Source organism: Myzus persicae, unplaced genomic scaffold (genome assembly GCF_001856785.1).
Source record: "Myzus persicae strain clone G006 unplaced genomic scaffold, MPER_G0061.0, whole genome shotgun sequence".
Taxonomy (NCBI): Eukaryota; Metazoa; Arthropoda; class Insecta; order Hemiptera; family Aphididae; genus Myzus; species Myzus persicae.
This window is the reverse complement of record NW_019104389.1, coordinates 420,279-429,437: the sequence shown is the minus strand read 5'-3', so window position 1 is coordinate 429,437 and position 9,159 is coordinate 420,279. Positions and strand designations below refer to the sequence as shown.

Below are 9,159 nucleotides of genomic sequence, written 5' to 3'. Positions count from 1 at the left end.
CCGAGTTATTCCTGGTCCGAACGAGTGTGCGTGCACATATGCCCACCGTGTACACACGTGCACACACACTTGCATAATATATATATATATATATATATATATATATATATATATGCTTAAACTTACACGAATTTATATTACATATATATATACACGTAATCGTATATACATGTGTATATATATTATATATTATTTGCGCGACGGTCGACGATCGCGCTCGTCGTGCCGAACGCCGCCGACGACATCGCGGTGGCCAAAGGTGTCTGCGGCGGCGGCGGCGGCGGCTGCCATCGGGCGGCGAGCTGACGGACTGACGGACGGTCGCGACTGGACGGGTAGGGGCGGAGGGCGGCGGTGCGTCGCTCGTACGCTGCGCACGTCCCAAGGCGAACGCTCCGCCGGCAGCCGGCGCACAGCCGGTGCTGCTGCGGCGGCGGACCGAACGTCATTTCGGGCGAACCGACACTTAAAATAAGCATACACTGTACGGCACCGCCGCCGCCGCCGCCGCCGCCGCTTTCGAAACGCGCCAAAAAAGCTCGTTGCCGCCGCTAGTGATCGCCAGTGCGCTTTCGGTGTGCGGTTGTCGCGGACGTCTGCTGCAGCGGCTGCGCGTCTCCTAGGCCGTCATTACTATCACACGCACACACACACACACGTGCGCGCGCACACGCACACAAACACGAGCACGCGCGTGCGCACTCGCTTCGAGTTTGGGTTGTCGGATTTTCCACGCCCGGCTCGCCCCCCGCGCCGAGTCGGATTCAAGTTTAAAATTTAACGTCGCACCGGTTTTTCGCCGTCCTTTTTTTCCCCGTCCACCCGTCCCCGTGATCGTATTGCCATAATATTACAACATTATTACACTCGGATACTGAATATTATAATGTAAGGCCCGTCGTATTTTGTGTACAATTTTCCCGTCGTCGCACCGTTATCACGTCCGGGTGACAAAAGACGAACGACAACACCACCTTGCCCATCGTATACCTGGTGACGGAAGCGATGGTCCGCGATCGGCAGTACACGACTACGTGTTCGTAATATTCATATTGTCTATTATTCGTTATGATTTTGATGGTTTTTGTTCTTACGGTCGCCACCCCGCAGTGCACATAATATACTATTTTACTATCAAAACGACACGACCGAAAACCGAATATTCTGTCAATTATTATGCCGTTTAACCGTTTTATATGCTTTGTTTTGCTTGTCCCAACAGCCGGCTGCTGCGTTGGCCGTTTCGTGCCTACACTGTGACTCCTACAACTTTGGTCTCCGGAGGAATCTTTCTGCGACGCACGTGGTGACCGACACTGCCTGCAATACACTATTGTACGATCTGTCTTGAAGAGGTACGTACGATGTTTGCATACAGTTATACAGTATAATATGATTATTTCTGTGGCATGCCAGCCGGATCTTGGGGCACACGTCATACCTATTATGGTACCAGTACCTATACAGACTGTACACCTACTTACCCATACTATGAAGCTACCCGCTAGGCCACTATCTACCCGAAACGAATACACTTATCAGTTGCCAACAACTAAAATGTGAATTAATGAAAAATTTAAAAAAAAAAATATTAGTACCTAAAGAAGTTATCACATTCTGGATGACGATCAGATTCTGTTGATGGGTATACTATATATTATGTTATATGTATACCGACAATAAGTAGCCTCGTCGTCTTATAATAATATTATATTTTATGATATTATATATTATTATTATTATCTGTCCACGTGTTGTGAAGATAACTACGATTTGAAATCGGCGCGCATTTCAAAACCGGAAGGGGGGTTGCGTTTTCTCCCGCAAAGCGTACAGCTGGTATACTGAAATACATACACACTGACACACAAACACACACACGCATGCTCACGCACACACACACACACACACACAAACACACAAACACACAAACACACCTACACACACACACACACACACACACACACACACACACACACACACACACACACACACACACACACGCAAACATTATTATTAGTGAGCGTGTTTGTAAACGCGTAATGTGCAGTACATTAATATATTCTCATAAGTTATAACTTATAATCATCGCGTTTGTGGCTGTACTCGTGAATCGTGATGCAGTGAGATGTATATTAATAATATCATGGGTAACACGTGTTTTTCACATCTGTATATAGTATACACGACGAAGCCGATGTTGCGTGCTCGGACGGTCATTGCAGCAGCGACGACAGCGGAAAACTCGAACACGTCGATAATAACTATATAATAATAATAATAACATAATACTGTGCGATGTATGTGGCAAGTGCATTTTTAGCTTTGTCTATGACATCGGTGCCCCCTCCCCCCACCACCTCTGCCACACTGCAGCGATGGCAGCGGTATAGCAGTTGTAGCAGCAGCAGCAGCAGCCGCTCTGACCGTTTGAAATACCATTACACGCACGCTAAAACACGCCGGTTTGCTCCGATTTCGTCAGCTGCCCCCCCGCGTAAGGTATTTTGGCATTATTTCATGACGGACGAAGGATGGAAAGAAAGAGAGCCAGTGAGAGAGAGAGAGAGAGAGAGCACAGCCTCCCTCCGTTACGGTTTGCGCGTACAGTCATCGTCGAACTACATTTTAGTATATACTTAGTCGTCAGAGTCTGTGCATGTATATATATATATATATGTGCAGTACTTATAATATAGCAACCGCTTAAGAATAACGCGAAAACTCGCTTTAAAACTTTAAATATATATATATACATACATTAATATATTATACAGGGTGAATATTTTAACAGATAACGCACTCATTACAACAAAAACTTAAAACTACAAACTTTTTTTTTTAATTTTCTCAAACAAAAATGTATAATTTGTTGTGGTCTTTTAATATTCTTTTTAGTGCTTTTGTTTTTTTGGTGACAACATCTTTAATGTTTTCAATTTTTACATCTTGCATTCTTACATATATAACATCTTTATAACTGTAGATCAGTGGAGTAATGCCTAGTATTTTTCAGGGTAATTCAGCAGTTGTGGAATTCCACTAATTTAAACTTTAAATACTTGTAACAACTGGTTAATTAAAACTGTTGAGCTATCAACATCGCAGTTGATAGTGCTAGAAGTAATAAAAATTTAAAAACTGGTTCGATTTTTATAAATCAAAGTCCTCGTAAAAATATTTTTCCTCTAGGAGAATATGAAATTAACAATGTAGGTATATTATAAATTGTCATTAATTAAAAATTAAAAAATTAAAAAACTTAAAAACTATCACCATTTAAAATGTTAAACAATACAATAATACAAAAAATTATACATTTCATGTATTTAATAATTCGCATTTAGTAGGTAAACATTTATCGAGATAATGTGTTTAAAGGCATCACCTTGTTTATTATAATACAAAGTAACAATCTCTTCAGTCCGGGAATCTTAGCCCATTTGGGCTTTTGACTGCATAATAATATATTAATTATGTCGTCACTCATCCGGCTGAAGATTATAATATTATATAATATACGTTTCTGTGCTGTTGTTGTTGATGGTGTCGAGGTGGGGGTGGTGGTCTACAAGCGCCGCCTTAGTTTATCTCGTAATAGCTTTGTTTGCATGCGCCAGCCCTGTGAGGAGGTAATATGTGTGTATCCTTTATGTACGCAGTGTTTTGAAGTTCAATATTTAAAATTGAAAAATAAAATTGTACTTACAATTTTCCGCATAACCATGGATATCATGGAAGTGTTAAAGAAACAAATTCGTTGCAAATGGATCTAACGGACATTTATACATTTTTCACAATACTAATTGATTGAATTCAACAATGAAAAATAATTGTTCTATATATTATGTACCTAGGAAGTTTTTATGATATTGCTGAAAAATTGTAAACTTCAATTGACTGTTTAGGCCCCGGAGCGGTTGTACTTGCATATACCTATAATTTATATGACTATAGTGATTTTATCTCCGCTATGACGATCAAAATATAATAAAATTATGGTGCAACGCCTAGGTTTGGAAAGTTAATTGTTTTTTTCTGTTCCCGTTTCGGTATAGATTTTTAAATAATATCATTGTTCTCTCAAATTTTGATTTTTGCTAACATAACAGTAAACAAATTCTGTTTTTAGTACCTAAAAGTGAATATAATTAGTATCTATAGATACATAATTGGTTTTTAAAATTGTAAATATCTAAGTAAACACGAATGAAGTAATAAAAAGCAAAAACATGTAGTTACTTACATCATACACACTTTTACTGCAGTTTGTATTTTTTTCCAACATTTATATTTAAACAAATAATTATCAATCTGTGGTGATTGATAATAAATTGATAAGCTAATATTTTTTTTCAATATTCAGAAATCCGGTATGAAAATAACAAACTTAACTGCTAAAATAATATTAAAATATTGTTATACATTAAAATATTTTTTTAGTTTTGTAAGAACATTTCTATTATTTATGTAAACCAAAAAATCTATACCATCAGATACCTATCTGTTATCAGCACTAATTTCGATTCCGGTACCCTAATAATATTAAATAAGGGTTAGAGTCAGGGTATTAATTCCAAGATTTCCAGAAGATTCCAATTCATATTCTGGTTGCATTGTTAACAACTAATCCAAGCCTGTTTAAGCGATTTGGTTCCTACAATGTCTCGTGATATAAGATCATGGTTCTCGCAGAATTTCTATAGTGGTAACGAAGAATGATTTTCTTTCGAGACCCGCCTGAGTTAAGTGGCTACAAGTAGGAAGTTATTTTATTTCTCTACGTTGTCGATTTTAATGTTATTCATTTTAATCGTCATGATTTTCAAACACAATAATATATTTTCTCCGAACTCGAACTCGCGGGTTAGTCTCCTCGCCCGATTTCACTAGCATAATTTCTCTCAGAAACGATGAAGACGACTATATTAATGTTATAATATTAAAGTCGTGCCACGCGCAGTGATTTGACCACCACCGCCGTCGCTGTCTTCCTGATCGACGTGGTTGCCAAATTGTCATCCCGCGCGTTATATAGAGAACAGCGCGGTACGATGTATATATTTAGGGGGACTGTGCCACCGGGACGATTTGTAATCGGATCTCGGAAACGCGCGTGCGCGCAAGCGCTAATAAAACTGCCGAATTTTTTCCGTTTTTATTTTATTTTTTGTCCGTAAACGTTTCGTTGATTCGTTGTCGCCGCTCGGTAGATTATTTTTAAAACCATTTTATTTTCCCAGTCAGATGGAGATAGAGAGAGAGAGAGAGAGAGAGAGAGTGAGAGACTGACCGTCTTGATAATCATGATAATAATAATTACTGTTATTATTAAACTCGTAGCGGCGCTAAGCTGGCTTACCAATGTATGGACGAACCATTATAGTAAAATACCAATTAATAATATTATATCCACCACAATCTACAAAATATATACACTACAACGTTATTTATGTTATTTATCGCTTTGAAAGTCCACAAATTATTATTGGGTTTTCAGCAAGGGCAAGGGCAAGCATACTACCCATCAAAAACTGTGGTTGGGTATTGTCCACGACCCAGAATTTCAACGTGTACATTATACTTATATAATACATTGTATTTTGCACAACCAATTTCTTATAAACAAGGATTGAAAGATGTATGCATTGTTTATTTTGTTTTAACAAAGTTCATATAGCAGCATAATATGGGTATTAAAAATATGTTTCTATGTAAATTTGTTTCATGTGACAAGCATTTTAATATTTAATGTACAATATTATTATTTTAAATTAAAAAATGTAAGTATTATAATATGTAGAATGTAGATGCTTACATAGAATACTTGTGTAATTTTTTTAAACAAGGCAAATAATCATTTATTTTATGCCTTACAATATAAATATTATATGAGTGATTGGCTTATAATATAAATTTTGTTTATAGCTTAACTCATTTTTATATGAGTTGTATGCACATAAGCATAATATTTTCTTCAAACGCTGGCATGAGAAAAAAAACGAATGCGTACTAAAGTTTGGTTTATTGAAGTTTGAGACTGCTGAGTACTGGGATGGATGTTTTTTTATATTTGAAAAATAATTTTGATCTATAAATTGGTCTAGATTTTATTGAAAAATAATTTTTGCTTGTATTTCATTATCTTCCCATGTATAATGTACTATATACGGGTTCAATTTTCAATCAGCTAGGTGCTGCATGACTGAATACAAACTTTTGATCTTGTTTACTACAGCAAAGTCTCTTACTACAACACTACCATAATATGAAATATAATAAAATATATTATATTCAATTTTCAATCTAGAAATTTTCTGCATGACTGCATAAAATCTTTTGATCGTGTTTACTGTCCCAAAAAGTTTTATCCAAAAAGAAAAAATGTGCGTAATATTATGTAACCAGTAGCCAGCAGGTGCTCATTTATCTCACTCTAAGGATACTGCATAGTATATATAATCACTTGCATCATTACAGTAAATTCAAACGAAATTTCAAGTTAATTTATAATAAATTAACAGATTATAGAACGTACCATAAGTAAAACTATGAAAGTATAATTTCCAAACTAAAATGTTGCGAAAATTACATGTCCATCATATTAATTTTATGTTTAATACCTAATTGTTGTACTTGTTTAGCTACCAATACATAAAGAATATAAGTAACAATAAAAACGAAGGTATACATAAAATATTAGAAAAGTTTTGCAATACTTGTACACTTCTAAAAAGTTTTTAAATGAAAAAAATTACAATCAAATAAACAATAAAAGTTTCCTCAGTGGTTGCTGCTTAAATCCCTAAAATAATTATGAAATTTGTAGGTGTACATTTTACAAAGGTATTTCATTGAATCAATTTTTGTAGTTTAAGAACCATATATACACTTAACACTAATTATCATTTAATTATTACAACCTGCATGAGCATGACTTATCGTACGGTATATGTAATACGATAATTATTTTTATAATTTAGTAGTAGTCAGTTCGATGTTGGCCCAGAACACTAGCCACCATCGCTAAACATTTTGGAAAGGGCCGAATATTAATTTTAAAAATGACTTGTTGGCCACATATAATTTCTTACCAAATATATTAATTTACTTAATGGTATAAATATATAATTATCAATTTAAAATTAACTACACAATTTATGCATGTCAATAAATTGTATAAATGTATTACGTAGGCACGTAGCATAATATAAGAAAAATTATTGTTGTTCCAGTGCGTTCACTGTATCCAATATGAACAATAAGGCATCGCCTCGTTCTAATAATAAAAACAATGCATCCCGCAATCTAAATTGGTTTCATCGAGTTAACAAATAAAATCCAAATGTATTATGTTGCTATCATGTCCAAACTCGCCTAAATACCTAATATATTCGACTCTTAGGTGACTAATAAGGAAAACGTAGAAGTTCTACAAGGCACTTCGAGTATTATAATGTATCTATGTTGATTTTGAGAGACCCGTTCTTAAATCGTCTAGCAAATCGTCAACACTCAGGCCCAGGGGCTCCACCAGTCTATACTATAAATATAACAAACTACACTGCAATCAAAAACACATTAGTACAAATCACGGGTATATTACTAATGGATTGTCATAGAAGTTGACATCTTCATTTTTGATTAGCCACTGACGTTTGATTTATAACGCTATCCTGAATCTGCAAGTGAGTGACACAGACAAAAGCCACCATATATTGCTTTCATCAATGTTATATTGCCTTATATGACGATTATCATAATTCTTCACCTTCCTCACCACTCTCACTAGGTGCCGATAGTTCTGAGGTTCCAGTTGAATGGAGCCATTTTGCCCGTAGCGATGCAAACGTTCAAATAACGGATATTCACTATCTATTTTTTGGTAGACTTTAAACCAAATAATAATGGTAAGGAAATACTCAAACCATCGTATATTTCCTTTAGTCTATAGTCATAGGTCTATCTCAGTACTTTTAATTATCAACATAGCGTCATTATAGAATTCTGTAGTATTATTGTAGGAATAGGTACCTCCACATTGTACATTTTATCTAAAAATATGGTGTTTGATGTTAAAATGGTATTGTATTAATTATAGCCAAAGTCTAATGTCAATTATGGATCGCTCCGCAGCTGGAGCTGCCTCTTACTCTTGAGTATAACACAGTAGTTGCACGTTACCCTTGCCTGTAATCCCATAACATCATCACGCTCGTTTATTGTGATAGTTTGTACGAGACTTGTATTTGAAATAAATAAATAAAAATGATCGATTAAATATAAATAGATAATAGCGGATAGATAAAGAATTCTTATTAACTGGGTCGAATATAAATTGAAATAATAAATACGTTTTTATTTTAATCGGTATCATAAAAATTAAAGTGCTTTGGTTGAATTAAATTTATATATATTTTACGATCGATCGGCGATCACGAGTCAATAGCATAAACTCTAAGCGTATTGTTACTTATAGATTCCGAACAGAGCGATGAATGTATAATTAGCTTTACAGTGATGTGTATATGATTGTTTTGTGTCTAAAGACATTTTTTATAGAAGCTATTCAACTTTGATGATGATTTCTGGTAATAAATTAAATCTTTATTTTGGTACTTTCGGGGTTCAAAAATAAAATACTGTATTACTCTTCAATGTTATTAATATTACTTGATATTTAATTAATAATAGTGGAATAGTAAAACTAATAACAGGAATAATTACATAACACCAGTTTTCGACTAAATATTGTGCTCTATATTGTGTTGTAACTAAAAAATGATTGACCTTAGATATTTGACATTTTCATCAACTAACAACTATTTTTATTAGCATTTTATAAATGTGATGTAATTTTAAATTTTATTGACTTTTTTTAGATTTATAATTAATATATTAACTAATAATAATAATAGACATACTAGTATATAATATTATTATAGGTAAATGTTCAATTTTTAAAAAAAAATTTTTCAATTTGTTTTGTTTAAGTCAAAAAGCTTGAGAATTTAATCCAAGGTTTCCAATAAATTATCATTACAACAATATCAAAAAATACCTCAAATACAAAGTCATTTAAATAGATTTTGGAAATGTTTGTTCATTGTTTTTCAAAACGACAAGCATTTACCAATATAATTATTATTTATTTTGTAG

At 34.5% G+C, this 9,159-nt stretch overlaps 1 protein-coding gene across 1 annotated transcript in view; it reads left to right on the top strand.

The window, feature by feature from the left end:
• The first annotated feature begins 427 nt into the window (after positions 1-427).
• Positions 428-9,159, top strand: part of LOC111041805 (junctophilin-2-like) — an 81,336-nt gene continuing 72,604 nt past the window's right edge. Inside the window, exons 1-2 of the mRNA XM_022326228.1 lie at positions 428-1,036; positions 1,223-1,355. The gene's annotated coding sequence lies outside the window, so the exon portion shown is untranslated. The remainder of the gene's footprint in view (positions 1,037-1,222; positions 1,356-9,159) is intronic.